This window comes from Passer domesticus, chromosome 15 (genome assembly GCF_036417665.1).
Source record: "Passer domesticus isolate bPasDom1 chromosome 15, bPasDom1.hap1, whole genome shotgun sequence".
Classification (NCBI taxonomy): Eukaryota; Metazoa; Chordata; class Aves; order Passeriformes; family Passeridae; genus Passer; species Passer domesticus.
Window position 1 is genome coordinate 14,021,170 of NC_087488.1, and position 22,820 is coordinate 14,043,989.

General features: G+C 57.6%; 1 protein-coding gene across 1 annotated transcript in view; it reads right to left on the reverse strand.

Moving 5' to 3' along the window:
• LOC135281274 (ATP-sensitive inward rectifier potassium channel 12) overlaps window positions 1-19,830 on the reverse strand; it is a 30,407-nt gene extending 10,577 nt beyond the window's left edge. Inside the window, exon 1 of the mRNA XM_064390008.1 lies at window positions 18,680-19,830. The gene's annotated coding sequence lies outside the window, so the exon portion shown is untranslated. The remainder of the gene's footprint in view (window positions 1-18,679) is intronic.
• Between the last annotated feature and the right edge of the window lie 2,990 nt (window positions 19,831-22,820).

Sequence of the window (22,820 nt, forward strand, 5' to 3'; positions counted from 1 at the left end):
AGCCCGGGCACTGCTGTGTGCACACACGGGCTGACAGGGAGAAGGGCACCAGCAGGGAAACCCAAAATGCTGCCACAGGAAGATTTGGGGAGGTAACAGTGGTGTCATGCTGCTGCCAGCCACAACAGCCTGCAGAACCCCTGGGGTCCTGGTCCTGCCCAGTAGAAATCACACAGCATCCTGGCCTGGCTGGGTGGCCGTGATGGCAATGGGAGGGCACAGAGCAAAAGGACCCCGTGGCTGGGGCAGGAGCCAAGCCTGGTGGCACTGGGGAGGATGACAAGTCTGGTGGCATGGGGACAGGGTGACATGCCCCTGGTGAAGAGGCTCACGGAGAGTTACACAACGCCGGCCCCGCCGCCCCCGGCCGCGTGTGCCGTGCGTGCTGCTATCGACACGGCCCCGGCCGCCCTCCCGCATCCCCGCGGGCACACAGCCCTGCAAGTGGCGTAAATGCGAGGGCACGTGAGCAGGGGGCCTGCCCCAGCCCCCCCCCGAGCCTGGAGCTGCTGCAGTGGTCAGCAGCCCTGCAGCAGCATCCCACTGTGCCCTGGCTGGGCTGTGCCGTGGCAGGGGTCAGGGGCTCTGTGGAGCAGGGGGACAGGGCAGGCACCCAGCCCCAGCATCCTGCTGGGAAAACAATGGCCAAGGCACTGCATGACCCCCGCCCAGGGACTTCCAGGACATAAAGGACCAGCAAGGAGGACACAACAAATTCAAACCTCGGGGATGTGATACCAGATTAGGGCAAGCCAGTAGGTGCTGCAGGCAGGACCTTGGTTCTTTGGTCTTGCCACTTGAGGAGGTCTCTGACCCAAAACCACCCTCAATCCTATTTCAGGAGAGGAAGAAAAATTTCCCTCTGTTTCTGTTGGAGGGAAAAACACTCACTGCTCCAGCAAGGAGCTGCCTGAGCGCAGCAGCGGGAGAAGCAGGGATGCTTTTGTCCATAGAGGTGGGGAAACTGAGGCACGGTGGCTGGGGAGGCCTGAGCGTGGGGACTGGCAGCAGCCCCTGTCATCGCCTTCCCCCCTGGCTGGCCTGGCCCCGGGTCGAGATATTTATAAAGCCGATAAGGGAGCAGAAAGAATTTTCCAAACGCCGAAGTTACGTAAGCTCTCCTCGCCCTCCATGGACATCGCCTTTAATTATAGGCTTGGTCTGGGGGGGAGCCCTCCGTGCTGGGGCTGGTGGGGGTCACCACTGCATGGTCACCCCAAAGGGTCTCACCCTCCTCTTCCTCACTACAGAGAGTCCCCAGGGCCAGGCACCAGCCTGTGCCAGCAGGTCACCCTGTGGAACCCCATTCCTGAGGGACCCTGGTGGTTTTGTGGCCATCTCCCCATCCTGTGTAGGGGACCCCAGGTTTTAGTCTGGGTTCTGGGTGGCTGAGCCCCCCAGGGTGAGCACACCCATGCAGCCCACCCCAGCACGTGCTGGACGTCACGGCAGGTGACAACCTGAGCACAGCTGGCATTGCCATGGTGACAATCGATGGCTGCTGCTGGGAGGGCTCGTGTGGAGGTGCTGCACCAGCACCTGCCCCCCAAAAGTGCTGACCCCCACCCCAGAGACTGCAGGCACCCCCTGCCCTCCACCAGCCCCATTCCCACCACTCTTTACCCCATTACACCTCACAGGCAACTCCCAAACCCTTCTCCATCGCCTCACAGCTGCCTCCAACTCCACCAGCTGTGCCTCAGTTTCCCCAGCCCTGCACTTGCTACCCCAGGGGACGACAGGATCTCTTCCCTGGGATATTTTTCTCTCGCCCAACTTCGGCCAAGGCTGCAGAGTTGGAGGGATGCTGAGCGAAGGCTCCGTCGCTGTGGCAACCCGCGGCGGCCGTCGCCAGGCGACCGCCCGGGGATGCTGCAGAGATGCTCTGGAGGCAGAGCCAGAGGGACCAGGGCGGTGGGGGATGTATCCATAGGGATGCCACCCCCCTACTCCCCTTCCCTACCCAAACCACCGCCTGGATCTCTGTCACAGGGTGTTAAAACGCCCTGAAAACAGCCACGGCTTTGACTCAGGCAGCTGGCTGAGCACTGACAAGCTCGTGGCAGCGCGGGCTGCCTGGTGGGAACAGCAGCAGGATGCTCGCGGGTGGGAGCAGGGCCTCTCCGCTTCCAGGGACACCTGCAGAGCTGTGGAAACCATCGCTGGAAATAAGCCCGTTAGCTTCTTAACCCTCATTAAGCAGCTTAGGGGGGACACGCGCCGTCCTACGCAAGCCCGGAGGGGGAGAAGGCCTTGCCAGGGCGACGGGATGGCAGTGGGCACCGTGGGGGTGGCACGGGGGGCACGGCCCCGTCCCTGCCCTCGGCGAGATGCGCTCCTGCATCCAGCCCCCTGCTGCTCCTCGCCAGCCGGGGCATGGGCAGCGCAGGGCAGGGATGGCGAGGATGGCATGTCACACCCGTGTGACGAGTGTGGGAGGTCTCAGCCCGCGGGGGGAGCGCGGTGGCGGCGGTGACAGCGCGGGGCGACGGCCCGGCCAGCGCCCGACACCGCGGCTGCGGGACGCTTCTAATCGCTCCGCCTGGAAACGCTCCCGTTTTTGCATTTGTTAAATTAAGGGATGTCAGCGCCTGATGCCAAGCCCAGGCTCCCTCGGAAATTTAAACTAATGACAGCGAGGAAAATGAGCTGAAAGCAGAGCACAGGCGCTCCCACGTTCTCCAGCCGCACCAGCCATCTCTGTGCCGGGGATTGCATGGCAGCTTGCAAAGCACCAGCCACCACAAAGATCTCAACTTTCTGCCCCAAAATCCAGCCTCGCCCACTCTGCTCGGCCAGAAGGTGCAGTGGTGGCACCTGGGCAAGCCAGGCTGTTGTGCTGGGGGCCCCAGAGACCCCCATCCTCCTCCATCCTCAAAGGACAAACATCTCCCTCCTTGCAGGGTACCGCTGGGGTTATCAGTGGGGTTATCAGAGGGGTGGAGGTGGGAGGGCAGACTAGCGAGTAGATTGTCGGGATTTCTCCAGCTCCGATGGTTCCTACGGCCGGCTCCATCCTGCCTGGCCCTGTGCCAGCAGGCAGCGGGGTCCTGGCAGAGCGCGGGGGCTGCCGCTGTCGCACGGCCCCTCGCTGCCCCTCTTCCCCACGGAAATACCTGGGCTCAGGCGAGGGCTTCGCTCCCGGCGCTCTCCGGGCTCCGCTGGGGAGGTTTTGTGCTGCAGCTGAGTAAAACCACAGAGTGGTGGTTGTATTTTTTTTTTTTTTCCTTTTATAATTTTCTCGGCGAGATAAAATTAAACAAACAAGCCCTTCTGGGAGCAGCGCGAGGAAGGGAGCCTGCTTCCCTACAGATGTGCGTGTCCTCAGCTATTACAACCACGGAATTAAGCTTTCCCTGTGGCTGGGACATTTGCACAATCCCACTCGTTCGCCTCCTGCGGTTTCACTGGTAGGAGACTGGCTCACTCTGCAGCCTCCCTCCCCATGAGGTCATTACCCAAACACCTATTTTTCACAAAAACATTGAGAATGTTGGGGTTTTTTTCCTGACCTCACCATCTTGCCATCAAATTAGAGTGGTTTGGAGTGCAAGGCTGGGAGAGCTCAGCAAAGAAGAACATGCTGAGGAGAATAGAATAAAATAGAAAATGAATAGAATAGAATAAAATAGAATAGAGAATGAATAGAATAGAATAGAATAGGAATAGAATAGAATAGAATAGAATAGAATAGAATAGAATAGAATAGAATAGAATAGAATAGAATAGAATAGAATAGAGATGCAGCCAGATATTCCTCAGGGCATGGGGCTGCAGAGGAGGGGGAAAGCTGTTGGTCAGGAGGGGAGTGGGGTCTCCCAGCTGCACTCGAAGCCCCGCCTGCATCCCCCCAAACCCACAAAGGAACAATCATGGCACCAGACTCGCAAACACACCTAAACTTCCCAGCTTCATCTGCCTCAGGAGCCAGCACAGAAGCGTTGCCATAGCTTTGAGGACCACCGGTGGGTTTTGCAGCACAATCTGGACCACGGATCTATGCAAATCCCCAAGGCAGAAGTCTTTATGGAGGCATATGACAACCGAAAAAGAATAGCGCTCAGTGCTCTACTCCCACACGCCACCCCCCAACTTCACCATCATTTAAATCAGTCTTAAGTTGGAAGAATTCAAATCAACACTGTCGTCACAGAGCCAAGCAGAGAGGTGACACAACTTGGATGCTGCCAGGGAAATTGCCCCCCTGAGACTCCAAACTCATCAGCCCATCACTTTTTTTTGAAACCCCATCGAGGAAAACAAATGAACTGGCAACTTGCTGCCCCCAGCCCTCCATTGCCTCTTGCCTGGGCTGCTGGAGAGGTTTCCAACCTGCCTTCCCCCTGGGATCAACAGGAGGGGGACCGGTGGGGAAAAAAAAATATCCAAGACATGCTGTTGAGGCTAGAGAGCTGCAGTTGGAAAAGAAATCAAAGCTTCTAAAGGGAGAGATGCCAAGGAGATATGTTGTTCCCAAGAGAAACAGGACATTCCTCTCCCAGGGGGAGAAAATGAGGAGGAAGGCTCGTGCCACCTCTTTCAGCTCCCTGGCATAGGTGCTCAGCAGTCTGGGCACAGCTTGTCCCCGCTGTGCCACGCTGCAGACACAGATGGCATCACAGCTACTGATTTTTTTTCACATGTTTGTTGGGGTTTTTTACCCCAAAAGCACATTTTCTATTTGGGGGAAAGGTTGCTGGGTCCTGACAGACCCAAGGCGAATGTGAAGCCACTCTTTGGCCTCCTGGAGACCTCCCTGTCCTTCTGCACCACACAGAATCACTAGGGCTGGAAAAGGTCTCTAAGATCACCAAGTTAACCCAGCACTGCCACGGCCACCACTAATCCATGTCCCCAGGTGTCTCATCTACACCTTTTACCATGTGCCCAGACCTGCTGCTGTTTCAGGGCATCAGCAGAATCCTCAGGGCTCTTATAGGAGTCACCAAGAGAAGAAGCTGTGGGGAAAAAAATTATATTTTGCTATTGCCAGAAACACCAAAATCAGATCTTGGCTTAGTCCATTGGGGGAAGGATCATCAGGTTATATTTTCCTTACAAAACATGTTTGAGTTACACAAGCAATGGGATCAGGCTGGAAGCAAGCGGGTGAGATCATCTCAGCACAGTCCTGGTTGATCCCCTGAAACCACCCAGTTTGGCTGGTTCAGCACAATTCCTGCAGCAAATTGTTCCTGCAGGAAGTTTTATACCTGTGCCCTTGGGCTAAGCCTTGACAGCATCTTTCACTGGGAACAAGGTACCTGCCTCCTCAAGGCAACACCTGGGGACGTCAGAGGGAGAGAAGGGTGGGAGCAGAGTTGGCTTGGCTATAAATAATCCCATGGAAAGAAACAGGAGAAAAAGCAGCAAACAGAAACCAATAAATCCAGGGAGATATGTTCAGCTAGAGACACTCAGTGTGAACAGCTCCTTGTGCTCCATGTGATCCCATAGGATCAGGCACAAGAGAAAATGGGATCCATTGCAGCTCAACAGAGCAGGATCCAGCCCAGACATCACCTTTCCATGAGAAACACAAGGAAACCAACCCAGAGAGCCTGGAGTGCAGGATGCAACACATGGCTCGTGGCAAGACCTCATCCACTCCGCTCCATTAGAAAAGATAAAGTTGAGAAAGGGGAGAGTTAAATAAAGGAGAGTTAAATTACAGAGAGTTAAATTAAGATGCTTGTTGGACTGTGTTAACACAGAGCTGGCCTGGCTCCTGGTGCCAGGAGCACTGAACACCCAGCAATCCCATCCCCAGCAAGCTGGGAAATAGCCTGTGTTTAAGGCAATCATTATTTGCAATCTGTGATCCCAGAGAAAAGGGCAGAAAAAGCAACTTCTCATTTTCACCAATAAAAGAGAAATTGCAGAAGCTCAGCAAGCACAGTGGCCAGCAGGTCACAACCAGCAGTGCTGGAGTGATTCATCCTAAATGAGCCAGATTCAGTCAAACTAGCCTAGAATAGGGCAGGGAAAGAGCCCAGAGTTTTCCCTGCTGGTATCTGCCAGTTATTCACCCATGGGAGCAACAGGGACAGTGAAGAGGAGACAGAGAACATCATCCCCAGCATCACTGTCACCTCCAGCTCCAGGATGATCAATGAAAAGCTTCAATCCCAGCTCCCACACCTGCATACTGCACAAAAGCCCATTAAAGAGGGATTTTTGGGATTTTTTTCCCCTCTTTTCCCAGCTTGTGTTCCCAGAGCCCATCAGTTCCCAAAGGTGCTGCTGGACCAAGGGCCCAGGCACTGCTCGGCAGCATCCACCGGGCTGGTTTTCCCCATCAAACCATCTGAGCAGCTTCAGCTCGGCTTGTGTGTAACTTATTATTAAAGCTGAGCAAATAATTCAGGGCAAGAGCTCCAGGAGCAACGTTTTGCCTTTTCATTTTCCGCTCTCGAGCTGTCTGCAGTTTTCCCAGAGCTCGGGGATGATTTAAAGACCTGTCTCCGGACGGGAGCGTCTCGCTGCGACGCCGGCTCCGAGTGTTTGATGGCCCGGATTTCACGTGCGTGTTTGAGGACACGCCGGACACATAAGGATGGATGAGCCTTTCCTGGTACCCTAATTAGATGAGCAGCATTTGCAAGTGGGTTCTGGGGATTTTTTATTTTTTTTTTTTCTGTGTTGGAGACCTGCAAACACTTCAATGCAGAGTTAACGACCGCCTGTTCGTTAGGCAGGGCTTGACTTTGCTTTGTGGCGCATCATTTTTCCAGTCACTGGTGCTATCCTGGACATGAGATTTCCTTGGAGCATCTCATTCCCAGCTCCTCTTTACACCCCAAACCACTAAGGGAAAGGAGGATGGGACCGTGGGCAGAGCCGTGGGGCTGCCAGGCTGTGATGGCTCTGGCCTTCCAGTGCATCCCGTTCCCAGCTCCTCTTTACACTCCAAACCACCATGGATGTGGGAAAGGAGGATGGAACCATGGGCAGAGCCATGGGGCCGCCAGGCTGTGATGGCTCTGACCTTCCAGCGCTGCAGCCATCCCAGGAATTTGCTTCCTCATTAGTGGAAAGGTTAGGGAGAGGGGATCAGCTCTGTGCAAACTCCCCGTGGTGCTCATGTGACAGAGGCTGGCAAAGGCAGCTCGCCCCTGTGCTCGGACAAGTGCCACCAAAAGAAAAGCAGGGAAGAAAAGGAGAGCCACATTCCCAGGCTGCAGATCCCAAATCACAGGTCCCCATACTTGGAGTGGAGCCTGTCCCCCCCACACCGTCTGCCTGTCCCTGGGAAGCCCATCTGTCCTCAAGGCCGTATGAAGTGCTGACTCTGAGTGCCTCCACCCTTTTCCTGGAGGAAAGGGCTGCTGTCAGCTGCTGCTGTGATCCCAGACACCCATCAGAGGAGATGAAGGGGCTGAGAAAGGGACACCCCTCCTGAAGCCGCAGTGGGAGAGATGACACCAAGGACAACCGTGGATCCTTTGGGGCTTGGCCTGGAGAAGGGTTGGGATCCCCAGGATTGGGCCAGGCAGCCACAGTCACTGAGTTTGTTGCTTTGAGGATGGAGCAAACCAATGCCATTGACCTCCCACTGTAGAACCCCTCAGAGCAGCTCATGTGCTGGACAGAAGGAGCCATTTAATGCCCCTGCAGAACCTGAACATTTTGGGGCCATCCCAGGTGACCACGCCTGGGGCTCCATTAGTCTTGGTTGGAAACCCCTCTCTGGGGCAGAACAGCTTTCTCCTCCCATTGCGTAATTGCACTTTGTTGAGCAGACCCAGCCTCTGGCAATACATTTTCTCCAGCCTTGCTGCTCTCCTGCAACATTTCCCTTATTCCTTTCACTCTCTCTGGACAGTTGTTGAAACATGTGGAGAGGGAGAGGAGAGAAAAACCCAAGGCTTATCCCACATGTAAAACAAAATCCTGGATAGGAAAAGGGGGTGGAAAAGCAGGGAGCGGTGTCAGATGCCTCTCCCCAATCCATCCCCTCCCAGTTTGCCTGTGAGGGTTTGACAAAAGTGCTTTTTGGCTGACAAAATGATTACAGGGTGCCGAGACAGTAAGTTGCACATGAGTTTCTTTCCCACATTTCAAACAGGGCGAGGACATGGCTGCACTTCTGGAGGGGTCACAGTGATGGGGGTGAGGAAGGGGGAATTTGGGAAGAGGAGGAAGGAGGGGAGGAGAGAAGAAAGCAAGGATGGAGCAGGTGGGAATGTGCATGAGTGAAGCCAAAGGCGGGTGAGGCTGAAGATCCCTGATGGGATGGGGTTGGGGTTGGGTTTGGGAGGATGCTCCTGGCGGTGTCTGGACCAGCCCAAAGTGGGGAAGGGAGAAGCTGCAGCCGCTGGTTCCTGAGCAGGGCCAGATGCTGTGGCCTTGCTACGAGGAGGGGCAGCAGCACCACTGGCAGAGGGAGCGGTGCCTTCACCCGGGCTGGGAACACATCCGAGCTGCCCGCGGCGCGCTCGGACCCGCCGCGCCTGCAGGCAGTGGGTGCTGGGCAGCGGGGAGGAGCAGAGGAGGATTTCAGCTCCCAACTCAATCTGTTGGAGAACTTGGCCTGCTCCCCGTCAAGCCGAAAATAGCACACATGTACGGACGTGCACGCAGTGCTGGCGGTGTCCTCGCCGAGCGCTTCCTTCCTGCCGCGCTCCCCGCAGCGCCCCGCGCCCCCCACGGGGACCAGCCCCGGGGCAAGATGCTCCTGAGAGCATCCCTATGCCACAAACCACTGCCAGCTCAAGATGCTTTCACCTTCAGCCGCTTTTCTCAAGTACCACGCGGTCCGTCCGGCGGCCGCTTCCCCGCCGGGGTCATCTGGAGCGGGCGAGGCTGAGCGCTGCTCACGGCGGGGGCCGAGCTTTATTAGAAGCAGGCATCTGTCTGCATCCCTCCCTGCAGCCCCGGCTCAGCCCCGGCATCGGGATGGGGCACGGAGCACGCACGGGTGCCCAGGCGGCAGGCAGGGAACTTCCACAAGTTCTTCTCCCGATTTTATCTCCGAGGTTATTGCTGGCGGTGGGATAATAAAGCGCCGGTGCTCCGCTGCAGGAGCCGCCTGCCCGGCCGGGGTCCAGCCCCAGCCCCCGGAGGGACGGGGAGGCAGCAGAGCGTGCTGCCAGCTGGAGGATGGAGATAACCCTGGCAGCAGCCAGAGCTGATTCCTGCAGCGGAGAAGGAAGAAAAGAGGCTGAGCTCCCCATGGGCATCAGGCACAGGAATAATGGGAGAGCTTTGTCGGGACATCGCTGCAGCTCTGAGCACGGCTTGTGCAAAGTGCTGCTCCTCTCCCGTCCCTGCTGGGAATACCTCTAAAGAAATGTTCCTCTAAAGGGCAAATACCCCCCGGGTGGAAGAAATACAGGAAGCAGCCTTATGGGGTGCTGACTGAGGGATCTGAGAAGTGCAAAAAGCAAATACCACCCTGGGGAGGGATGCACAGGGACACACACGGATGTACAGGTGATCCACATGGAGCTTGGTGGCTGAAAGAGGGAGTTGTTAGAAACACACGGGTGGTTCTGTGCTGGGGCAGTCAGGGTGGACTGTACCAGGCTGTGGGGTGATGCTGTGCAGCAGGAGCAGCAGCCCCCCAGATTCCAGGCTGGCCCATGTCCCAGGGCACGGCTCCACAGCAGCACCCAGGACAGGCACAGCCTCGTGAGAACACCTTTCTTCCCCCAAATCTCCGCTCTGCCAGGGTTCTGCTCCATGCCAACCTTGGCCTCATGGTGCAGCACTTGGCTGGGGACAGCAGCAGGACACCAGGGAATATCAGTGGCTGGGCAGGGAGCAAGACCACACTGACAGCACACCAGATCTGTACCTGGGCATGGCCAAAACCTCTCTGCTTCCCAAAACCCTCTGAGGAGCAGCGTTAGCCAGCGTGTGGTATCAGCTCTCCTGAAACAAAGCCATTGTGGTTGAGGCAGGATCCTTATTAATCCTTTCCTCTCTTTAATTTCCTTTTTTTTTTCCTCAGTTCCCTTCCCCACTGCTCAAGCAGGGCTTGGGCAGGGCCCTGCTGCTGCCAGCCTGTGTCCCTGTGGCACGGTGCCACTGGTGCTGCTCTGTGGCACAGGGATGTGATAGGAGGCTGCATTTGGGGTCGGGGGTGAGATCAGAGCCATGCAAAGGGAAGGGAGCCATGGATGGAGCTGAGAGCCCCAGATGGAGGGGAAGGGGAAGGTGGGGAGCACCAAAATAATGCCCCACCAGCGCCAGGCAGTGAACAGAGAGAGATGCACAGGATTCCAGCCCCATCCACCATCCAGTGAGGGGTGGAGGCAGGAAACTGCCACTTATTGAACCAGCTTTGGTGAAACCTCCCAGCCCCTCCCCAGACACCATTCCTAGGGATGGACCACAGGGAAAAGAGTGGGGCAGGACATCCTCAGCGCCACAAAACACAGAGATCTCCATTCCCACCTCTGCCAGCAGCACCTTCCTCAGCCACCCACCACCAACACACCTCCCTTGGGCCATCCCCTTCCTCTCCCAGGACCCTGAAAAGCACCATTTTCCCTGTACCAGCCCACACCCAGCAGCCCTGCAGTCCCCTCCAGCACCAGCCCTGCAACACCCATTGCCACTGATGCCACCAGCACGTCCCCAGCTCCCGGGGGACCCCAGGCAGGGGCCAGCACACAGAGCTGGGGTGGCTCCAGCCCCTCCACCATTACATAAACACCAGGCCCGGGACTGTTTGTGTTTGTGCTGCCTTCAGCGCTGTGCTCCTCAACCCTATTTGCATAACAAATAATTAATAATAATTAAGGGCCGGGAGGATGGTGTGGGCTGCCAGATTGTGCTGATTAGTGAACAAACGCCATTGCACGAGCAGAGGCAGGCATCACACGGCCCCGTGTCCTCACCAGGCGTGGGGACACGATGGGGACAGTGTCCTGTGTCACTCTCGGCCCTTCTGGGGTGGGGGAAGAAGAGGAGGAGGAGGAGGCAGCACTGTGGATGGTGGTGGGATGGGGCACCCCAGGCACTCCCAGGTGGGTGCCTCGCCACAGCACCCCACAGCATCCCACAACATCCCACACCATCAAACAGGATCCCACAGCATCCTACAGCATCCCACAGCTCCCCACAATGTCCCACACCATCAAACAGGATCCCACAGCATCTCACAGCACCCCACACCATCCCACAGCATCCCACAGCATCTCACAGCACCCCACACCATCCCACAGCATCCCACAGCATCTCACAGCACCCCACACCATCCTACAGCACCCCACAGCAGCCTAAAGCATCCCATAGGGTCCCACAGCACCCCACAGCATCCCACAATGTCCCACACCTTCAAACAGGATCCCACAGCATCCTACAGCACTTCATAGCATCCCACAGCATCCCACAGCAACCCTACAGCATGCCGCAGTGTCCCACAGCATCCTAAAGCATCTCACATCACCCCACAGGACCCCACAGCCGCTGGCTCTGTGCCCTTTAGAGCCTGGGACAGCACTCCCCGATTGTCTGGCCATGGCGCCACTCCACATCATTAACGAGCAAATCAGCACCGGCTCATTAAGGCAAAGCCTTTGCTCCCCCAGCTCCACAGCCAAATCCTGCTGGGGACACTCTGACCACACTGTCCCTTGCAGGTGGCACTCCTTCCCTGGTACAGGGGGGCTGAAAGCACCAAAAAACTCCCCGTGTGCCAGCAGTGCTGGAATGTGAGGATGTGAGTGATGGGGGGCGGCTGCTGGACCACCTGGAGCTGCCTCTGCCCGGAGCTCACACACCTGCAGCTGCCTCGGGGCTGGGAACACGGAGTGGGAAGGGGGAAAAGGGGAGAGAAAAGGAAAATAATTTAAAAAACAGAAGGGGAAAGAGAGGGGGAGACAGCAAAAAAAAAGAAAGTAACGGAATGAAGATAGCAAAGAGGAAAGAAAAGGGGAAGGGAAGGGAAGGGAAGGGAAGGGAAGGGAAGGGAAGGGAAGGGAAGGGAAGGGAAGGGAAGGGAAGGGAAGGGAAGGGAAGGGAAGGGAAGGGAAGGGAAGGGAAGGGAAGGGAAGGGAAGGGAAGGGAAGGGAAGGGAAGGGAAGGGAAGGGAAGGGAAGGGAAGGAAAGGAAAGGAAAGGAAAGGAAAGGAAAGGAAAGGAAAGGAAAGGAAAGGAAAGGAAAGGAAAGGAAAGGAAAGGAAAGGAAAGGAAAGGAAAGGAAAGGAAAGGAAATCAGGTTCTCTTGTCTTAGATTTGCTCAACACTGACTGCTGGTCACACATGGGAGCAGTGCTGGGATGCTGGAGTGAGCAATGGCCAGGCCTTGTGGATGTGTGTGGCCAGAGGCAGACTGGGAGCAGGGTGCCTTCCTCCCTGGGAGAGCAAGGGATGAAGAAGAGCACAGCCCTCTCTCACTCCCCTCCACAAAACTCTGCAGGTCCAGCTCAATTTCTCCAGTCCCTGCAGTGTCCTGGACAAGCCCTGGATGCCAGCAGAGCTCTGGGCCCAAAGCAGCCTCTGCCTACCCCAGCAGGGCAGAGCTGGGTGCAATTATGCTCCACTGCCTCTCCTCTCTCCCTGTAACTCCTTTGCTCTGCTGAACTGCTTCCCCTTCAGCACCACACACAACCCATTGCACTGTAATTACACGGGAATTTTAATATCTGATGCATTTATAAGATGCACTTAATTCATCAGCCCCTTTAAGCACGCTGTCAGTGCAGCCCTCAGCGCGGTGGGAAGGATGACTCGCTGTCAGATGGAGATTAGCTGGCCCATGTGTGTAACGAGCTGGAGGGTGTTCTCAGCCCAGCTGAGAGATCCCACTGCCAGATCCCCCCATGCCAGGTGCCCCAAGCCTCAGGGGATTGTGCCAGGGCTGCCCTGTGCTGCTGCAGAGGCAAAGGGCAGCACGATCCAGAGACTTCTCCCGAACATTTGAATCATCCAACAGGTTGGAATTTGGCAGAAATGGAGGGCCTGTATTGGGGTGAGTTTCATCCCTACAGCCCAAGCACTGGGGGTCCCCAAAGGGCTCCCTAAGGTGAGGGATCCACGTTCAGATCCCAGGAAGAAAGCAGCCACTACTGGAGGCTGATTTTCCCTGGCATTTGTTTTGGTGGCTCCTTTCCAGCCACGTCCTAAAAGGGAACCAAAGGCCTTTGAGCCTCTTGCAGGGAGCACAATGCAATGATTTTCCCAGCCCAGGCAGAGGGATGAGCTCACTGGTGTCCTTGGTTCCCCCTGGCTGGGGGTGAGGGGTCCCTGTGCCCAGCAGGGATGCCCAGGAGGGCAGGGGACCCAGCAGAATGCTGGGGGTGCTGGGGCTCCATCCCATTTCCTGGCAGGAATGCCAGGTGAGCCTGGGAACAAGGGGCAAAGGGGGGGACAAAAGGGTGGTCTCACTGCCTCGGTCCCTGGGGCCACCCTGGCTGTCACTGATGGATGACACCACGTATTCCACACTGGGATGTCACTGGGATTTCCCACAGCCCTGCAGGGACATCCATGCTGCCCTGCCGGGCACCCCTGAGGGCAGGTGGCACTCACAGCTGGTGGCATTGCCATGAGGCACCACGGGGGCACAGCCCAGCTGCTGGTGGCACTGGATGGTCCTGCACGAGCAGGATGGGCCAGGGAGCCACCACGTCCCCACAGCCCCGGTGACCACGGGGACACAGACCCTCCTCCTGCTGCCAGCCGGAGCAGAGCTGTCACTGAGGGGCACTGTGGTGACATTTCAGCTGGGGAAGGACCTCCAGCAGGCACCACCCTGAGCTCCTGGGCCACCCACAGCCCCTGGGGCTCCAGGGCTGGGTCAGATCCCAGGTGCACCCAGCAGTGGTCAGGCACAGTGACACACTGGTGGCACACTGGTGGCACACTGGTGGCACACTGGTCCCCTGCCAGACCACAGCCTTGGCACAGCCTGGCAGGGAGGTCTCCCCCACAGCTCCAGCACCCCGTGGATTCCTGGGCTCTCAAGCTGGGACACAAAGGGTGCTGCAGCCAGCCTGGAGTCCCCCCATGGCCCGTGTCATGTCACACACACTCCAGAGCTGCACCTCCCTGCCAGGCTGCTGCGAGTGCCAGCACGTCCCTGTGCCCTGTGCCAGCCCTGAGTGGGGACAGCAGCTCTGGGGACAGAGCTTGGGCTGAGCTGGGGCATCTCCAGCCCAGGGTTCTCTGAGGAGCTGTAATTCCCCACCCAGAGGGTCCCTGGTACCTGCTCCCACAGGATGTCACAGCCTCCTGCCTCAGTTTCCCCACCTGCACAGCGCTCTCTGAGAGGGTAGAGGCAGCACTGTGGGTGGCAGGGGGTGCAGCAGGGACTCAACCTGACCTCTGCCTTAGGACCAGGGCAGGGCTCTCTCTGCTGTCCCCATCCCCAGCTCCTCCTTCCACAGGGTGCTGCACCCGGGGGCAACTCTGGCCCCCAAGGTCACAGCCAGAAGGAGCTGGGAGCAAACACCTCAGCCTCACTCCAGCCAGCCCTACCAACCACCCCCTGCAGATCCTGGCCGCTGCCTGGAGCTCGGCTACCCCGCAGGTGTCCCCCTCCCTCCCCGCTGTCCCCAAAAAGCAAATATCCAGGGAGAAGGGCTCGCGCTGCAGCTCCGCCGGTGGCACTGGCGCTGAGCAGAGCACACACTGCAGCACGGCCGTTACGTAAGCCCGAGCCAGCTCTGGGGATGTAGGACACCGGGGTTGTCCCCCGGCCCCCCCCGGGGGCTGTCACCCCCACCCCGCCCCGGCCACGGGGCTTGGGAGTTTTGGGGGGAACCCCCCATCAGCTCAGCCCCCGCTGCAAGGGCTGCGGGAGGGGCTGGGGTGGCCCTCGGGTGGATGTGGCCCTGCCAGGGGGCACACGGGGTGGCACACGGGGGTGGCACGGGGGTGGCAGCGTGGGGACGAGGAGGGTTGTGCCGCTGTGGGGCGGGGAATGGGGCAAGGGGTGGGGTGGGATGGGATGGGGCTGCACCCACATCCCGCTGGGTCCCTCTGGGCTCTCCGGGGCTCGGCCGTGCAGGTGGGAGCTCAGGGAAGGAGCCAGGCTGTGACTCCCGGGCTGTGCCTCCCTCGGGGTGACTCACGGAGCAGGATGCAAAGGATCCAGCCTGATCCCAGCCCGCTGCCTCTGTGTCCCCATCCTCACAGGTCTGGAGGGTCAGCACCCCTAAGGACAGCCTTCCTGGGGCCAGCGTCCCTGTGGCAGCATCCCTGCCATCACCCTCCTGGGGATCAGCGTCCCTGGAGCAGCATCCCGCAGAGGAACATCCCTGTGCCTCCAGCACAAGCTGGGGAGCCACGGTCAGGGTTCCCGGAGCTGAAGGGGAGGGAGATCCTTCCCCTGCGGGACAGCCCCGGCCTCACCTGCCCTGCATCGCTGCGGGGAAACGGAGGGGAGGGATGGCACAGCCGGCATCACCCGGCTCACCCATCCCCAAAACACACATCCCCCGTGCCGGGGCACGGCCAGGGGACAGGCAGGGCTGGCAGCACCGGGGCTCCCCCGGGATCAGCCTCATCCCGGCCACCAGACCGTCGGATCCCGGCAGCATCCCCTGCCCTGCTGCGGGATGGGGACAGGGATGGGGACACCACGGCCCCACAGTTTGGTGATTTCTCCCTGGTTTTCTGTCAGGCACAGTCTGGATGTGGCCATTTCTGTCTGGGGATGTCAGGGAGGAGAAAAAAGCCCAGGCTAAAGGTCTCAGCAATGGGAGATGCCAGAGCAGGAAATTAATGTTAATTAATTCATAATGACGCTGAGGTAGTGATACCAGATGCTTCAAAAGTCCAACGGGGGAATCTGAGAGAGCTTTGCAAGAAATCCATCGCCCACCGGCAGTCCTGGCTCACTGCAAGCTGGGAACGAGGGAGTGAGCTGGGAACTGGGATCAAGCTGGGACTGCAGGACCAAGCTGGAACCAGGAAACAAGCTAGGAACGAGCCAGGCATGGTGACAGAGGGGCACATCCCAGTGAGGTGACAAGCCCACAGTCACCCAGAGCTGTGCAGAGCAGCACTGGGACCCTCCCTGCCACCACACTCCCACCTTTCTCCCTTGCAGCCCAACTCAGAAGCTGGAGTGGAGCTGGAGTGACAAGACACCCACTGAGCTCTGCTCCCTGGGCGCAGGGGCTTCCCAAGACCCTTAATGCTCATTTTTTTCCTCTCCTTTCCTCCATTTCGGGCACACCAGGGTCAGGACAGGTGGCCAGGTATGCACTGGGCACTCAGGGATGGAGGGACAGCCTCACGATCTGGGACAGGGACAGGTCCTTTGCCAACCAGTGTCCCCACACTCACAGGACAATTTCTCCCTCCTCATCCATGTGGGCCAGCCCTTGCCCTGCACTGCCAAACCCAAACGGGGCTGGACTTCAGCCAAGGGGTGCAAAAGAGCCCAGAAAGGGGCTTGAGCCTCTCCCCAGGGCTGGGGATGCCAGAGCCAGCACCGGGAAGGGTGCAGCCATGAACTCTGCAAAACCCACAGGCCAAGCCCTGGGCTCGGGGCTGTTTGCCCTGACAGGGGGCTGTGCTCCTTCCACAGTGATCCAGCAGCTCCTGCACCAGAGGGGACCCTCAGAACGGGGCCTGGCAGTGGCAGAGCAGGGTGGCACGGCCGGGGCACGGCGCTGCCATCACTGCTTACATAAGGTGTCCCCTCCAAGTGCCACACACCCGAGCGCGACAGCAGAGCAGGACAGAGCTGTCTCCCCAGCAAGCCCTCACAGGGACAGCGCTCCCGCTCCTCCTGGACACAGCACCCCCAAAACTGCCAACCCAGCCCCCTTCCCCCTGCACGGAGCTTGGGTGAGGCTCCCGTGTCTCTCAAGCAGGTTCCCACCCTAAGAGCCCCTAAAGCTGATGGGAATTGGGTGGAAATGCCGGGTTTCAGCTCCCCCGACAGCTCCTCCGAAGTTTATCCGCAGCAGGAGCATTTCTGCTGCGCTGCTGGTGAAGCCACCCCAGCCAGCAGGGACAGGGGAAACCCGCTGTGAGCACCACCAAAAACTACAGAGCACCAGAGTCAGGGCGACACCAAAATCCCACCCCAGCTTGCCAAGGGAATTGCCACAACCCCCCGGGTCACTCCAGCGCTAAGGAAAAAAACTGCTTTGACTTCACAGGCAAAGCAACTCTTTTGGGTAAAGAGCAGCAGAGGCAACGCAGGATTTCAAAGTGTGTTTTGGATCAGAGGCAAGAAGTAAAGTGGCCTTTACGGTGCCTTCCCCAGCAAAGCCAGAGCTTTATTAAGCTTATCTGGCATGGATGGGAACGCTCGCTGTTATTCCAGGCCTGAAAAGAGCAGGCAAGGATTTTCTTTTTTTTTTTTCTTAATTTTTTTTTTTTTAGTCTTGTTTTCATTATTTTCTGGTGGCTTCATCGCTTTGTGCTCACACAAAGGGAATTTCACCTGCTGTTCCAAACAAAAGGCCCTGGAAAGTTTTGCGGAGAAGGGGATGAGGGGAAGAAGGTTTGTAGAAGCAAAACGAGTTGTTGCAGGGTTTGTTGTGGATTATTTTTTCACAGTGACCTGTAAAACATCCCCAGCTCTTTGCTGCTTGCGGAAGACCTGGCGCCGACATGTGAGCACCCTGTTCCCCAGCAGTGTCACCCCTGGGATGGGAACGGGAAGCTCTCAGAAATTGGGGTTGATTTGGGGTGCAGAGGGAAGGCAGCAGGACCGCTTCCCATCTTTTCCACGGGAAAAGTCACGCCACGCTTTCTAAGAACAGGAAAGAAAAGAACCCAGCCCTCGTTTGCTGACACCACAGCAAAACAGGTGGTTCAAAATCACAAGTGCAATGGGGGGGGAGAAAATAAACCCTGTTTGGTGATTTTGTGCTCATATTCACTGCAAAACTGTCCGGGAATGCTGCTAAATACACACCATTTTCCCTCTCACACTCTTTGCTCTATAATTAAGAGAGACTTCTAAAAATACGAACGGCCTCGAGCACCCAGTGAAGGCGTGCAGGTGCTGCTAACTGGAGGCACTTTAGTACAGCTCATTTTCTGGACAATTTTACTCGCCTGGCTCGTGCTCAGCGCCGATACTATTACAGTGATGCAATTATGCTGCTGCTGCTGCTGCTGCTGCTGCTGCTGCTGCTGCTGCTGCTGCTGCCGTGCTCGGCTCGCTCGGATTTTTCCCTGTGCTTTGCAGTTTGCCTCCCAAGCCCCCCCAGCCTCGCAGCTCCCGGGCTCACCCCAAGCCTGTCCCCACCGGCAGCGCCCAGGGATTTGGGGATGAGAGGCTCAGGAGCTGTGTGTGTGTGTGTGTCACACCGACACGTGAATATCCCTGCGTGAGCACCCAGGGGCATAACCCCGCGTGGGCATCGCCCAAAACAACCGCTGTGCAAAAGTTTTGGGTGAGGAAGCGAGCTGGCCGGGGGAAGCGAGCAGAGGGGAGCAGGAGCGCGGAGAGGAACCCAAAAATCAGCAGCAATACCCTCAGTGCTGGCTGGGCAGGGAGGGGGCCCATGGCACGGGCACGGTGACGCCGCTTGGCAAAACATCCCCCCCTCCCCAAACCTGGCATTTGGGGCACAGGGGTGAGGGGGAACTTTCCCCGTGGAGCCGCCGCTGCGAAACTTCCCCGTTTTATTTCTCCATTAGGGCTGCAATAGGTGGAAGTGATTGACTCACTATGAGACTGCTGTTTTTGCCTCTGACTTGGGATTAAGACGGAGCTGGAGGAGCTGTCGTCGGCAGGCACCGGAGCCGGCACTTACCTCTCACTGCATCCAGCCCCTCCGGCCGTGGGGCTGCAGCTCCTGGACAGTTAGCTGGCAGGGCACCCCACATCCACTCGGGTTTCTCCCAGGACCGACGTTCGGCTGCTGCTTCTCAGGCACAGACCCAACCCCTCCATTCCAACCACAGGGGGAAAAAAAAATATTCTTCCAAAAGAAAATAAAAAAACAATTATAAAAAAAAAAAAAAAGGAGGGAGATTAAAAAAAAAAAGGAAGCAAACACGGTTTTTTTTCTTGGTTTGGTTTCCCCGTGGAGAAAAAAAGAAAAATAGATAAATCCCAGCGACCAAAAGATCCAGACTCAGGTGAATTTAGCTTCAAACTCCCTCTGCGCTTTCGGAGCCTTCACCCTCAAATGGGCTGTGGAAGATGCTGGGGGACCCATCGTTGCCAAAGTGTCATCAAATATCCTTCGGGCTCAACTCCGCTCCTGCCCGGGGAGGGTGGACTTCTTCCCTTCTTCCCTGCTTGCTGCGTGCTGTGGAGTTGGCAGGGACCTGCCTGTTCCAGCCTCAGCGTGGAGGGTGGGTGGGTTGGTTGGTTGATGTGGGTTGGTTTTCTTTTTTTTTCTTTTTTTTTTTTTTTTTTCTCGCCGCTATTGGTTTCCTTGCTATCTGATCCTGAGCGAGCGCTGCAGCTCGCCGCTTCCCTGCTTTTTCCCCCCCAGCTCCCAGGCTTTTGACAGGGAATGAAACACAGACACCCAGTGAGACAGGCTCCGGCTTCTACAAAGCTCCACTCCCTCCTGCTGCCTTTGTCCGCGAACAGCAACTCCTCCAACTCTGCCCGTAGACACGAGGGAACCTCTGCATCAGCACTTTCCTAATGGCTGCTTCGCCCCAGCCCTTCAGCCCTTCTTCTTTTTCTTCTGCTTCTTCTTCTTCTTCCTCGCTTCCTCTCCTCTACCTTGATGGCTTCCGCTTGATTTTCCAGCCAGGCTCCGGCAGGCACAGAACCGGGAAGCAACAGCCCTTTCCCGATGGATCCACCTCAGCTCCCTGCTCCAGCAGCTGCTCTGGGGGTCAGTGGCCCCACAGCCCATCACCGACCTTCCTGGGCACCTTCCATGAAAAATCAATGGTGGGACAGCGTCCCTGAAGGCTTCACTGGGGGCTGGTTTAAGGGGCTGCGTGTGTGGAGGGGAGATGGGGGCAGAGGGAGGGCTGAGAATTGGAGCCACTTCTTTTTATTGCAGGCAGGGATTATTATTATTATTATTATTATTATTATTATTATTATTATTATTATTATTGTTATTGAAAGGTTGACTGGAGTCCAAGTTTGTTTCTTTGGTGGTGAGCATTATTTTAAGCTATTTGGGAGGCTTTGGGTGTCTCCTGGTCACACTATCCTTATAACAGCGAGGCCTTTTTGGAGAGGGTCAAAGTGAAACCTTGCTCCAGCAGCGTCGTTCCCCCGCGGAGGGGAGCGGGAGGCACAGGGATGCTGCAGTGGGCTCACAACCTCGGCTGGCTCCCAGCCAGAGGGAGATGCAAACCAGCCACCGTCTGTAATTTTTGCTACACTTCCTCCACACTCGGTCACCCGCGAGATCCCAGGGCTGCTGCCTGCTCCTTTTTTGGGGATTCACAGGCTTTGTTAAAAAAAAAAAAAAATAATCACAGCCAGGAGACCTCCAGCCTCGCCAGCGATGCTCGGCGCTGCTCAGCGTGGCTGTCACGAGCTGGCAGGTCACAGAGAAAACATGAAGCCCCACAGAACAGGGTGCAGGAAGAGGCTGCCTCCCCCCCTGCCCTTTGGCAGCCTCTCCCTCACTTTTCCGTGGCTCCCACCACAAGTTTGGGACCAGCAATTCCTCCTTCTCCCCTCCGACAGCGTCCTGGAGCAGTGACTCTCCTGGCGCCCAGCTCCCATCCTCTCCTGAGATGGAGCATTGTTCCCTCACTGCTCCCAAACACCCCAGAGCACCTCAGGGCAATGCTCCCAGTGCTGCCTCCACTCCCCTCTCCACCTTGGCTTGTCCCTTCTCACCTCATTTCAGAAACACTGAATTTTAAACAACACCAAAATCCCAGGATGAAAAGCCCTGCAGGGCCTTGCCCCTGCCGTGATGGATACTCAACAGCAGGGATTTGGGATTGGCAGGTCAGAGGGAAGACCAGCTCACACTGGGCATGGTGGTCTTGTGCAAGACCACCCAGGGATATCCTGACCCCAAAACACTGCTCCTCTCTGTCTGTCAGACATGCCAGCTTGCTCCTCCTCTCCTGTCACCCCACCATGCCCATGGAAATGTTCCCAAATACCTCCCTGTCCCAATGCCCAGCCAGAGGTGCCAGACCAAAGTTCCTGACACTCTCTTCAAAAATAGACTGAAAGATTGGCTGCAGAGCTGGGCTGGGAGACTGGCCATGGGCCAGGGGCACCCACTGGGGTGAGGGGAGCAGCTTCAGGGTCCCCAGCCCAAGCCTGGGGCTGGCTGGGAGGGCTGGGTGGAGCTGGCCAGGCTGGAGCTCCCATCGCCTGCCCATGCTGGTGGCTTGTCCCTCTCTCCCAAGTTGGCTACAGGAAATGCAAATGAATAGCCTGGGACTTCCATCCCGGTAAACCCCAGATTCCTTCTGCTTTTGGGGAGAAGTTCCCCATGTTTTCCCACCAGGGCTGGGGAGAAGCTCGTTGTCCCCTTCTGTCAGCGCAGAATCACAGCCCTGGGGACCCCCACGTCCTGTGGGCTCCCAGCCAGGGAACAGCTCCAGCCAGGATCCAACCTCCCCCTGCCCCAAACCAGCCACTCTTTTAGGAATTGTCCAAGGGGGGGAATGGGGACGAGGGGCTGAAAGGAGGGGTGCAGCCGGCGGGGTCGGGCGCACAGCGCGGCTGCGCAGGGCCGCGAGCGAGTCAGCTCTGAGCCATTAGGGCTAATTTAATCAAGACGGATGGCCCGATTGGAGGGCTGCCGTCCATAAATCCCCCACTCCCGCTGCATTAATGTCAGGGCTCCCAGAGGAAGAGGCCGAGGGGGAGGCGGGGGAAGCGGGGATGGGGAAAACGTGCTAAGTCACCCATCCTCCTGGTGGCACTGGGCTGCTCAGATCAGCTGCCACCAGCCCGTCCTGCACACCCTGGGGACACAGCCTCCAGCCCCTCTGAAAGCCTAGCAGCTGGACTGCAAGCAAACTGGGTTTGCTGAGCCCCAAAAGGTGCAGGGTTGTTCACAAATCCTGCAGGGCAGGGGTTTGCTCCCCTGGGCATCTCGCCTCTTTGCTCCAATGGGTTTTGCAGCAGGAGGAAGGTGGAGTGCTGGGGGAAATAGGCTTGGAGCCCCATCAAAGGCTCCAGTGTGATAAGTGGGACTTGGAAGTATAAGCTGAGAAAGCCCCAAGGCTGATGGATGCAGCACCCACCCCAGATACAGAACCCAATCCATACCAGACCACGACACCACTGCAGGACACCCCTATGGAATACCAGCTCCTCTCTCCCAGCTCCCCACTCCCTTCCCAGTTCTGCTCCTAGAAAAGGCCATTTTCAGCCTCAGGGTTGCCATCTGACCACCCAAAACCTGTCCCCCCATCCAGTGGGCAGTGAGAGCCACACGTGCCAGCTCAGGAAATAAACCCTCATGCACCCAGGTTAAAAATAGCCGTGAGCTTTGCCACGGCCACGCCTCGCCCTGACACTCCAGCCCCATCTGAGCTGGCTCCCCTCTCCCTGCCCAGCCAGCCCCCCGAGCTCCCAGCCCTGAGCCATCTGCTCCTCGGCACGGGATGCCCGCTCTGCCAGGCCACGCTGTTGGCCAGCAAAGGGAAGCAGAGGGCCAAGCCCTGGTGGGATTTGGGAGGACAGCGGGCCAGGGGATGCGGCAGACAGAGAGGAAGGTGACACAGGTTTGTGGGCACCACTCTCAGAGTGCTCACGGAGGTTGTGGCAGGGGAGAAAGCAGGGCTGATGGCCCAGGGCAGAATAAAAGGTGTTTGTGTTACCAGGGGAGCTCAGCCTGAGAGAGCAGGCAAGGATGTCCAGGAGCAGTTGGATGATGGAGAGGGGGATGCTCAGACCTTCAATTCCATGTCCAGAGCAGCTCCAGGGCTGTGCTGGCACAGAGAGAGCACAACTACTAGCCCAGGGCATGAGGAGCAGTGAGCTGTGGCACTGCC